The following is a 12,802-nucleotide window of genomic DNA, read 5'->3' as shown; positions in this document are numbered from 1 at the left end:
GATGAAAAGTAACCGACGACATGGATACGTACCATTAGCTGACATAATGTATATAATCCTTATGCAGCGACTGAAAAAATTGAAATTGATTAGAATGAAAAACAACTTTATGAAGGAATGATCAGTTTTCTTTGTTAACCATGGCTTTTAGGTAACTTGGATAACTCATAGCTACACATGGTAATCCATACTATTTTAAAGTTTTTTAACAAAGTTTGGAGAAATGCATTGGTATGCAGTAAAATGGCTGCCTTGCCTTAGTCAAGTGACATCTACCTTTGACGTAGTGTCTTCATTTTGAATTGAGGCAGCCATTAAATACATTATATGAAACAAAGATCAGTGAGTACATCTTCAAATGGTATCTCCAATTTAACACATCTTCTCATATGTTTCAGTACATCACAGCCACATTGCTCCCCAACAGCTGTCTGGATTTACTCACAACATACAGATACTGTACTTTATCCTCATATCTCTTCCTATGTTGCCAGCTTCACATACATCTTGACCTTTACACTATCAAAATTACATTACCCAAACATAATGTGAAGCAAGCACTGACATTCTGTCCCCTGTCTCTTGTGAGAGAACACGGATCACATGTCCAGTATTTACAAGGATTGGCTGCATCCTCTGACTCTAGTGGAGGTGGTGCTTTGAATCTTCAGGCAAGTAGCAATAGCTATGTGACATTCAGTATCACTGAGAATACCCCAGATTACAATAAATGGCTGCCCTTTATGTCCCTCAACCTGAGGTGTTACATGAAGTAAAAGCTACAACTGGTGTGACCATGGACCTCATGCTTTTCTTCCTGTGTCCTCCTTCACCATAAGCTTACACTTTCATATCTATACCTTGAGATTCCCAGGAGTCGCTGCTTGAACAGCTTCTATGCAATGAGGAGATAAAGGAGAATGATAAGAGCAAACGTCCAGCAGTGACAATGAGGAGGCACATCAGCTTCTGATACTGGCACTTGACTTCTGTAAAGGCTGGGATCAACATGCAGTGAGTAACCTGGTATGAGTGGGCTCATTCAGGCAAGAGCAGCTTGTGTGACAGTTCCTCATAGGGCAAGGTCACCAATGAATTCTGCTGCAGGACAGATGTACGAGAAAACAGTTAAACATAAATATTGAGATGACTGGTGCCTGTAAGGCACCTCCTGTTGCTCTTGAGGAGCATGGACAAGTGTATCTGGATTTTGTCTTTAAACATTAGTGGTCCCTATCAGCAAAGTAACAATATCATTAGAGGATTAAAGAGTACTTACTATCAATATCACATTAAGTGCCCAGAAGGGAGGAACTTTAATGGCTAACTATCTGCTTAACAGGTCCTTTGTGTATCACTTACGTTTCTGCTGCTGAGAAGGCTTCTTTCAAAGATTCTATCTTCTTCAGGCTAGGTTAATACGTGTCAACAGTATGCAGCTTTCATTTCACATTTCCTACTGCTCTTTTGTGCATTGTCTGTAAAAGGCATTTGACAGTGATTCTGATCAATATTCCTCCACATATACATCCATCACTCAAAGCAACAATGCTGTAATATGGAGTGTAACTTTCAGGACACAAAGGACAGCTGTAATTTATTCTGTCCTCTCACATCTTGTCTATAGAAGTCATTTGTCTACATTTGTGATCAATACCACTGTTTAAATGTTTCTACGGTTTTCAAACTTTACTTAAGAAGTACAGCTACTCAATTTAAAAGGCCTACAAGTCTGTTGCCTGACAAACTGCTCCACTCTATTTGCAAGCAATCAGAATGATCTGCTTTATGGTACAGATACTGCAATGTGTGATTGGTAGACAGATGAGAAAATAAATCCACCAGTACACCAAAAGCTATGGCTTTCTTAGAGAGATTTATTGGCAATCAACTCAGCAGATGATAAAAAAAGCCATAATCATCCCAGAAATGGATTGCCAGTACAGCAATCATTCCAACTCACCTTGGGTTGATTTCCTCACTGTGTTAAATTCTGAGCTTATACTTTACAGATCAGTTTATCATTTTGGTAATCACATAGGAGGAAATTATCCCTAATGATCCTAGTCAACAATGGTGGGAAATTTGCATGGTGAAGTTCACTTCTGCCTCATTTACTGTAATGAATTCAATTTGTCTCCTCATTTTAACAGTTGCAAATCTGGGCCTTTGACTTCTTAAGAGATCCTATAATAAACGCAACAAGTAATAAAGCCCAGGGACAGTGTCACATGAAATTTAAAGGTCTTCATTTAAACTGCATTCCCTCAAGGACTTTCTTAGACAATGTAACAGAAACACTGAATATTAGTGACTCTCCAATGCAAGTTGATCAGAAACAAAAACTGAAAGGACTGCGGATGCTGTAAATCAGGAACAAAAACAGAAATTGCTGGAAAAGCTCAGCAGGTCTGGCAGCATCTGCTCTGAGGAAGGGTCACCGGACCTGAAGCGTTAACTCTGATTTTTTCTTCACAGATGCTGCCAGATCTGCTGAGCTTTTCCAGCAAATTCTGTTTTCGATCAGAAGCAAACTCTCTTTATAACGGACAAAGTCTTAGCTATGCAATAATCTTTCAAGCTATCAGTCTATAGTTTCCGTGTTTGCTCAATAAATAATATCTCTGCCTTATGGAACAGTAATCCATTCAGATAAATTATCAAATCTGTTTTTAATTAGCTAATTTCAAATGTGGTCAGCAGGAATGGTGTGAATTGGCCTTGTGACTGAATTATAACTCCTTCTGGAAGTGAAAACATGTGGGTGTTAGTTGAGTAGGAATTGCTTGGCTGTAGCACTCTTATCATTGAAAGCCAATTCACTGATTATAGACAAATCTCTCACATGAATCACCATTTTGGCAAGGTATTGAAATGTGACCACTCCCTGAAGATTTACACTTCAGCTATATCCCATGCCTTCAAAATGGAGGAAAACATGTTGTGTAGTATTTTCATTATTCGTGATAGTTTGGGGGTTAGAAGAAGATTTTTTTTTCTTTCATTGCACTGGTAACACCTAAAAATAGACAAGTAATTGGGCCAAAGCTTGTTAGTCTTAACACTTAACAGTAACCATCTACTCATCCTAACTCTTGGATGGTGTTGGACAAAGCCTGAGCATCTGTCTGATAGAAGTAGGGGCCTCATTAGTACACCAGTCAGCTGATGCAAATGATGAAGCTTTGATCCAGTGCCATTTTCATCCCTATCCACATTGCTCTTCTCCACACCCCCACCCCAGTACCCCCACCTGTCTGGAAACTATTTCTAACCTACTCTTTGGTTATAACAAGGAACTCATGTTGTTAATTTGTTCTCCAAACCATTTGCCAGTACTGTTCAAGGTCAAACAGCAAAATCTTACCATGCATTTCTTCAGCATTTGTAGGAATAATTAAGATGAAATTCCTCATTCTGGTAATGTTTAATCAATTCAAATAAAGAAGCAATTCTGCTCAGCACTCATGACAAATTTTGTTTTGAAATCGTGGATGAGGAAATTTCAGCATCCTTGAGTTCTACAAACTCTAAAAGGTTCAGGCTTTTGCTCGTAGTAATGCAAGGAAGTATACCAACTTGGTAAATAGTCATTGAAGTCATTTCATGAAAACAGTGTTATGCATAAGGAAAATATGCTGCAGAATGCATTTTATGATTCTTTACAATAAAATAATACAATAAATAAATATAATAGAACTGTCATTTCTAATGCCGAGTGCTCGGATAATTACAATAAGTCTTGTCACTGTTTTCAACCATTAATGTGAATACTCATTCAAGAAGACTGCTTGGTTAGGCATCTTTTCATTGCTGCAATATTTTATTTGTTTGTTTAGCTAAAAATGATTAGATAAAGTGAAAATTTTCCTCACCACAGAATGTTCCCATTAGAATGCTATTACTTTTTTTTTTAAAAAAGTGTTCATGTTTATAGAAGTATTGAAATGAAATGCTTCATATTCATAAGCTATTCAGTTAACGGTGTAGAATTGAAGTTTCCCAAATCTTCAGCACACAGGCAGTGAGCCTACTTACAGTCACTGGAAATTTATAGCAATCCTATCCTTCCACTGAGATACCTGTTGCAAACTATCTGCACTAAAATTAGTTGGCAATTGGTAGATACCCCTGTCACTAGGGACAGATCTAGATCACCCAGTATATAAAATAAACTTAAGAAACGAGGACAGGTGTTTAGTGTGGAATGTGGGCTTCCTCAGTGAAATCTTATTTTATTGATCGCAATAGCCTCAACTTTACAATGTAGGCTTTTCTCCTATGGCCAATGGTACTATTTGTGACAGTGATTGCGCCTCCTATAGACTAACTAAGATTTATTGCCCCCAAGGCTGGAATTATTTTATCTGGATTTTAACACAGTCTCTAAAGACATTGGATTGTACTCCCGAGCAAAGTTACAGCAGAAGTATGCAGAATTGCCACCTGACTTTCAGAGTTAGATATTTAGATTTGGGTGCAAGTTTAAGGGATTTGTATTGCATTACTGTAACCACGTCTATTGTAGTAGACAGATTATTTCTCCATAATATTACTTTTTGAACTGCAAAACATATCCAGCTAATTCTATATTCACTACTGTCTCACACAGTTATTTGTGTGATTAGTCTCTGTTAGTTCACTGTTTGCTGTTTTTCCCTACATTAATCTCTGAAGTCCTTGCCTCTTTCACCCCCATTGTGTTATCCATCTTGAAGGATATAATTGGAAAAATCTAACTGTGCTATATCAGAAGGTCAAGAGTTTAGGAAGAAAAGCTTTATCGACACGGTTACCTCGCCACTCAAAGACCTTTCCAAGAGAATTTGGGACTTCTATAATAATAGATCCTTCACAAAAAAATCCATTTGAAAAGTGCTATGTGAAATTTGTTTCTTGATATTAAATAAACTGGACTCATAATGTCTTATTTCATGAAATTTCTGCAATTTTGAAAGCTGCAATTTCTTTGAATGCAATATCATTAGCAGGAAGAATTGCAGAAAAAAATAGGTGCAGACCTTTTTTGTAAAGAGATTTGTCATAAAGTTTAGCCTTTTACAGTGCTTCTGCTCCATTATTAGATTCAAGAAACATGCATACATCCGAAATCTTCAGCAGGGTGGTTGATGATGAGTTCCGTGAGTGAAATCCTTTTTTTCCTCTCAGCCTCCAACTCCAATTACATTTTTAGTGAAAATTGCTGGAGGAGTGATCTGATAAGAGTGCAGGAGTACCAGAAGGGTCTCTGGGAACTTGGCAAATGGCAAAATAAATGGTCTATTTCCTTAACCATGGAAATTTAAATATAAAGAAAGAAACAGAGCAAACAATAGAAAGGATACAAAAATAAATGCTGTAAATCTGCAGTTCCTACTCCTATCCTCTCCTCTATCCATCTTCTATCCGCCTCCCACTCTCTCCCTATTTATTTCAGAACCCCCTTCCCCTCCCCCTTTTCTGATGAAGGGTCTAGGACCGAAACGTCAGCCTTTCTGCTCCTATGATGCTGCTTGGCCTGCTGTGTTCATCCAGCCCTGCACCTTGTTGTCTCGCTGTAAATACTCAATAGGTCAGGCAGCATTGTGGATAAAAAGAACACTTACATTTCCAGTTGATAACCTTTCACTTCTTCAATGTTGCCTAAATTGAGTATTTAAGCATGTCCTATTTCTCTTGCAGATTTCTAGCATCTGAAGAAGGGTCACTGGGCCCAAAATGTTAACTCTGATTTCTCTCCACAGATGCTGCCAGAGCTGCTGAACTTTTCCAGATATTTCAGTTTTTTGTTTCAGATTTCCAGCATCCACAGTTCTTTTGGTTTTTCTTGTCCAGCATCTGTTGGATATGGCTTTCAAATGGAGAAGGAAATATTGTGATTCAACCTAGAGACAGAAAGAGAAATAAAGTAACAGTTAAAAAATAATATATTCTGAGAGGCAAAAAAGAAGAAACAGAAAGGAAAAGAAAGGACAATAATTATAAGATGTGAAAAACCTCCAGGAACAATTTACATCCTCCAGGAATGAGTTTTCAATTTAATTTATCCCCTATCTTATCTCCAAAACTGGGCATCTCATAAGTACCATAAACAATTTCATTAAAAGAATTCTGATGACACAAAATAGCAGCCCTAACGTTCCACAATGAGTTTAATTGTGTTTATGATGCAAATACAACAACTTCTTGAAACTCATAGAGAAGCTAGCGGCAAGTTCCAATCTTTTCTGAGGCAAATAGTGGAGTGCTATAAATGGTCAACCAATTTATTGTGACCCACAATTTTTACCACATCTCTCCCTTGCCACACATTGCTTTTTATTTTAAATACAATTGTCATGTACCATGAACTCACTATTATTTTCCCAGCAATGTCTGGAAAGTTAGATTTGAAGAAAATTACAAAACATAGTTATTCTGTCAAACAAGATATTTTGAATATTGGTACAAATTTAAACAATGTTGAATCACACATTTCTTGATTTTTTTTGTTTGTTATGCTTTCTGCTAAACTAAAACCTTTGTTTCATTCAAGATTATCTCCACAAGATTTATTAACTGGGTCATTTATTATTTAATAAGAACTATGTTAGTTCACAACTTGTATGCTTTGAAGTTCAGGCTGTTTTTTTTCAATTTTTCTTCTTTATGGACAAATTTCCAACAGTTCTACCCTTCACCTAAAGGGTGTTGTGAAACAAATTCCTCAGCGAGGCTACTGAGGCAGAGATTATAAGTGGATCAAGAGACAATTGAATACATCTTCTGGGAAAAGAAGAGATTACAGAATATGATGAGAAACTGGTAAGATTGATCTATGAAATCAATGAATGGAAAATAGTGCACAATATGTCTGTTACTTTCCAGATTGCCTCACATGTCAGCAGAATTTTTTCTGGGTCTTCACGTTCAGCTTTATTTCTCCTCATTATTGACTCTAATCTCCCACTTTCAACCTTCACCCGCACCCCCCCAAACTCCAATCTCACATGATGGATATTTAAAATTTATTTTCAAAGCTCTTAAAGACACTGGACTGAATCCTACTCATTTGGCTAAGTGCAAGTTGTGACAAATGTTTTTTGGAGGGTTTTTCATTGCAAGGCCTAATGACATTCTTGCCATAATTTACCAAACTCGGAGAATAAACTACCTATCCCATGTCTGTGGCATCCTTCATCCCTCATTCTATCCTCATCATACCTGTTCCTGGATGAACTTGCCACTCAGCGGATATCCATTGAAAGACCATTACTTTGGCACTCTTGCTACATGTAAAAGACATCATGCCCCGATTCTGAAGCTGCTCTGCTTGGAGACAGACACAGGGTGAAGATGTCAGAGAAGTGAAAGATTGTGTAGTGGTTATCTGACAGGGTGCAAGACGTTCTGGTGACTAGGGTGGTACAAAAGAAATCTTCTCTTTATGGAGGAGGACTGGCAGAAGAGATTAACACCACCAGACTCTGCTAAGACTGGAGAAGCTGGAGAATTTCTTCTTAAATCAGAGACGTTTATGAGAAGATTTGATAAATGTGTTCAAAATCATGAACAGTTTTTACACTGTATATAAGTACCATGACTTCAATCTCTGTAGACACTGAAGCAAAGCTCTTCTTGTGCTACAAAGATATTATGGCATAAGCCATGAAGCAATTCTGGAAAATAATAATGGCACAAGAGAGAGAAAGAAATGGAGCAAAATCTTGAACTGCTCTCTTAAGTGGGACAAATGATAACCAGGGGAACTTCAATCAGAGTCAAAATTCAGGTCAAAATTCAAATTCCCAACTGTGGGATGCACTTTTGTATTTAAGTGTCTTGAAATTTAAAGGTGGGTCAAACTCTCCAAGAGGAGGCACTAGGAAGTCTTTTTGCATGTATTTGTAGCTCATGAATGCTCATTACAAGGCCATCTGGCCAGATTACATTCCTGTTCCCAAATGACTTCTGCATGAGTGACTAATATGAGCATTCAGATGCCCAATTTTATATAAGAGACCTGCATCTGGAGAGACCTGCATCTTCTTCCTGGAATTCAGAGTTGCTTTGTTCTTGTAGTGAATCATTTTTACATGTCTTGACAGAGATTGAGATTGGGTTTTGATCTAAGCTGCCTGGAGAGACGGTCAGTCGGGGGGAGTGGAAGGTAAACAGGGAAGCTGTCCAGGGAAGGAGGCCACAATTCTAGAAAAGGTAGGAAGCTGCTCAGGGAAGATTGGAAGGAAAGTTTAGCTGTAGATACCTAGTCAAAGAACTTGAGTGATGCTCCTAGCAGACAGGGAAAGAATAGTTGACTGGTATCCTTCACCTGGTCCCAGGACTTTTGATTCTGGAAGAACATAAAACAATACAGCATAGAAGTAAGCCCTTCGGCCCACCATGTCTGTGCCAACCATGATGCCATTCCAAACTAATCCCTCTGCGTGCACATTGTCCATATCCCTCTACTCCCTGTCTGTTTACGTGGCTGTCTAAATGCATCTTAAATGATGCTATTGTATTTGCTTCTACCATTTCCCCAGGAGGGCTTTCCAGATGCTTACTGCATTTTGTGTTTAAAAAAAACTTGACCCGCACATATCCTTTAAACTTTTCCCCTCTCAACTTAGAACTATGCCCTCTAATATTTAAATGTTTCCACCCTTGGAAAAAAGACGCTGACCATCCACCTTATCCATGCCTCTAATTTTATAGACATGTCTGAGGTCACCCATCAGCCTTCAATGTTTCCGTGAAAACAATCCAAGTTTGTTCAACCTCTCCTTATAGCTAATGTACTCTAATCCAAGGCATATCCTAAAAAAGGCTGATTTCCCAATACAAGGTCTAGTATGACCCCCTTCCCAGTTGGACCATCGACATATTATTTATTGAAACTCTTATGGATGCACCTACAAAATTCTGCTCCCTCTAAATCCCTGGCATTAAAAGATTCCCAGTCAATGTTGAGGAAGTTAAAATTACTCACTACTGTTGTTGTTACGTCTTTCCATGATCTGTTTACATATCTGTTAATTTATCTCCTGTAGGCTATTGAGAGACCTATAGTACAAGTGATTGCACCTTTCTTATTCTCAAGTTCTACCCATATTGCCTCGCTGGATGAGCCCTCCAAATGCCCTCACTTACTGCACCTGTGACATTCTCATAAATCCATTACACGGCTTCATCAACCCTATTACACCCCTCTGTTTCATGGCTGAAATATCTAAATGCCGCAACATTGAGCTGCCAATCCTGCTCTTGACCAAGTTTCAATAATGTTTACCACATCATAGTCCTATTTACTAATCCAGATTCTAAACGCATCTGCCTTGGCTGTTATACTCCCTACAATGAAATAAATACACTTTAGACCACCAGTCCTGCCATGTTCATTAACCTGCTCCTCACTGTTCTTCCAATTAGACTGACCTGACTTAACCTCTATCTCCTCATCCATCACTTCACATTCTGACCCATGCTCTGGTTCCCATCCCGCTGCCGCTCTAGTTTAAACCCTCCTGAGTGGCACTAGTAAACATCCCCTCAAAGATATTGGCGCCCTTCCAATTTAGGTGCAACTCATCCTTCTTGTGCAGATCCCTCCTGGAAGCAGAGGGGAGAATTTCCTGCCTGCCAGTCTGTCCCACAAGATTTGCCAAGCTCCTCATACCTACATAGTTTCTGATTTGAGAGCTGCATGATTACATGAGAAAAACCAATCTCCTCCCAAGCAGAAGTGATGCTCACTACCACAGCCAATTCCAAACTTAGGCTTCATAACTAAATAGTCTGCCAGAGGAGAGAGCATGGAAATGGGATAAGTTGGACAACTGGCAGAGTTAAATTGTCAATTGCTTCCATTTGTACTGTTTCTATGATCATCTAACACCACATGCATACTGCCTCCACCAAGAATCTTAATGAAAAACCTTCAGACTATCTATTTCTGACCATTCTGAAGTCTCCCTGGCAGATTATCCTATTCTGCAGTCAAAGTGCACTTCCTTTTGTGAAGTAATTTGTCTTAAAAAATTATTGGAGATGCATTTTCTTCAAGCCCGACACGAGCTCAAATGCCAATAAACAACACAACAGGTTGCCCATTCAGTGTTAACTTAAATGTGGGAATCAGCTTGGTGCTTAATGTGCTCATGTGTGAAAGTGCAAATTCTGTGCAGAGCACTAATTTAGTGCATGAAAATGGTCCCACACTAAACCGTTCCAATTAGAATCACTATCTTTGAAAGTGACCATTTCCCTTCATTTACCATATAACCCACAGTCACTTTCCTTGGGTTGGGAATATGGCCAAACGAAGGAACACAGTACGTTTGGTTCATTTAAGACTTAGCTGAATCTTTACCGAATGACCTATCCCTAATCAAGATCAATGCAATAATTTCTAAGCCTAATATTGCAGCAAACCATCACAGTCAGGAGATCCGAATTAATGCAGAAGGGCTTTATTGAAGAAGCAGATAGCACATCTAAGCAATCAGCATTACTAAATGCAGCACTCATCTATGGTTCTGGACGACTGCACATTGTCAAGGACATCACTGAGACAGGCAAATTGTTTCTTCCCCTGGAGTTTAGTTTTCATTTCAAGAAGAGGTTAAAGTTATGGGTAAGTGCTATTTGTGGTGAGCATGAGATATTCCTGCATTTTTCTTTAAAATTATTTAAATGGATCTTCTATTTGCTATTTATTTTTACTGTTCATGGAATTTGTTTGTTCAAGTACTGTGTGAGGATATTTTGTTTAGTTTCTGCTCATCATTTGCTAGCCTTTAGAAAATATTTGAAGATTGGCAGTGAAGGCACTATTTAATAGATATTAAAATAATTTGATTCCAGTGACACTGACAAGAAAGAAGAGGTAAAGACAATTGAATACTTTGAAGCAGGAAGTTCATTTGATTACGTTCCAAGGATTGACTGAAGGAGATCTGACGTAAAAGGGTACTGTAAAGTTATTCTGGTGAATCAGGGAGAAGAAATCCTGTTAGAACTGTGAAGAGCTTTGGATTTTAAACGCAAGATTGCATGTCTACAGTGAGTGATGTAATATGTAAATGCACTATGGGGCTTTTGGTTGTGCTAAGTTCCAGTTTTCTGTAGTCCACTAAATGCCTGTTAAGTAGAATTTAGCCTATGTTTGTTTTAATGTTGATGCGAAGAAAGGCAGGAAAGCTAGTTGTGAGAGGATGCAAAATGCCTGCAAAGGGATACATATTGATTAAGTAAAGTGACAAAAAACTGGCAGATTGAAACTATTATGGGAAAATGTGAGGTTGACACTTTGACAGGAAGTATAGAAAAGCAGAATATTATTTAAATGGAGATAAATTGTAGAATTTAATCATACAGGGGGATCTGGTACCCTTGTGGATGAATCATAAAAAAGTTATAATGCAGACCTAGGAATAAAATTTTAGCCTTTCTTATAAGGGGAATGGAATACAAAATTAGTGAAGTCATTCTACAAACATGCAGGGTGTTACTGAGACTGCAAATAGTTCTCATTTCCTTACATAAGGAGGAATACCAGTGACATTGGAAGCAAATAGGAGAAGGTTTAGCTGATAAATATGTTGTTAAATATGAGAAAAATTTGAGCATGTTGGGCCTCTCCTCATTGGAGTTCAGAAAAATGAGAGATAATCTAATTATCACATATTAGATACCAAGAGGCTGATTCCCCATGCGAGGCAATCTGGAACTAAGGGACACAGTTTAAAAATAGGGGTATCCTGTTCAAGATGGAGATGAGGATAAATTAATTCTCTCAGAATATCATTAGTCTTTAAAATTCTGTTCCAAATAGAGCAGTGTAGGCTGCTATATCCAATGTAGTTGAGTTTGTGCTGGACATATTTTTGAGCTATAAAGAAATTATTGGACTGAGACAAGAAAGAGAAGCTAAGACTCATCTGATTGGCATTGATCTTATTCTATGGTGGAGCAGGCTTAATGGATTCCTCCTGCTCCTATTTCCTTTGATCATGAAAGGTGAAGCCATGCCATGTAATCCTTTGAACCAGCCACTGGGAAATTAATACCTCTCCTTAGATGTTATCAGGTTCTATAGGAATCTGAACACCAGTCAGAAATATTGTTGGTAACCCAAGCACAGTCCATATTAATTTCTCCATAACTTGGTCTGCGATAATCTTTTTATCCCTACCAATTAATTTTGAAAAAAGATCAAATCTGGTCTACATGGTATGGAATGAAAATATTTTCCTTCCATGTTTTCAGACTTTTGCAAAACATTGTTAAGGTCATGTGTCGATGGGAGATAAAGACACGGCTGTATCCTCCAATACCTGTTATAGATACACAGTTCTCAATAACCTCTTCTATGAGCCATGCATATGTATATCAGCTTGTGCTATTAAGCAACATTACCCTTGGCATTCAAAGGCATTCTCGTAGGTGAATTCTCCACCATCAACATTTTGGGGGTTTACCATCAATGAGGACCTTAACTTGGGAAGCTGCAAAAACACTGTATCTACAAAAGCAAGTCAGAGTCTGGGAATTCATTCCCTGTGTCCCAGTGCCTGTCAACCATCCACAAGGAGTGAGTCAGAAGTATGATGGAATACTCTTTGCTTGCCTGGATGAGTGATTTCCAACAACACATGAAGATTGGAGCACTGAAGAGAGATCTATACTGTTTGATTTTTTTTAAAAATCACATAAAGGAGATTGGGATATTCTTTTCAAAGACACTTCTTGGAAAACACATGGCTTAAACTAACTCAGAGATAGTAGGAACTGCAGATGCTGGAGAATCCGAGACAACAAG

The 12,802-nt window shown here is 38.2% G+C and overlaps 1 long non-coding RNA gene across 1 annotated transcript in view; it reads left to right on the top strand.

Annotated features, from left to right (window-relative positions):
* Positions 1–6,710: 6,710 nt before the first annotated feature.
* LOC125484784 overlaps positions 6,711–12,802 on the top strand; it is an 18,914-nt gene continuing 12,822 nt past the window's right edge. The window contains exons 1-2 of the long non-coding RNA XR_007263600.1: positions 6,711–6,804; positions 10,846–11,043. This is a non-coding gene — a long non-coding RNA (uncharacterized LOC125484784). The remainder of the gene's footprint in view (positions 6,805–10,845; positions 11,044–12,802) is intronic.

This window comes from Rhincodon typus, chromosome 14, assembly GCF_021869965.1.
Source record: "Rhincodon typus isolate 14 chromosome 14, sRhiTyp1.1, whole genome shotgun sequence".
Classification (NCBI taxonomy): domain Eukaryota; kingdom Metazoa; phylum Chordata; class Chondrichthyes; order Orectolobiformes; family Rhincodontidae; genus Rhincodon; species Rhincodon typus.
This window is presented reverse-complemented; position numbering and strand designations above follow the sequence as displayed.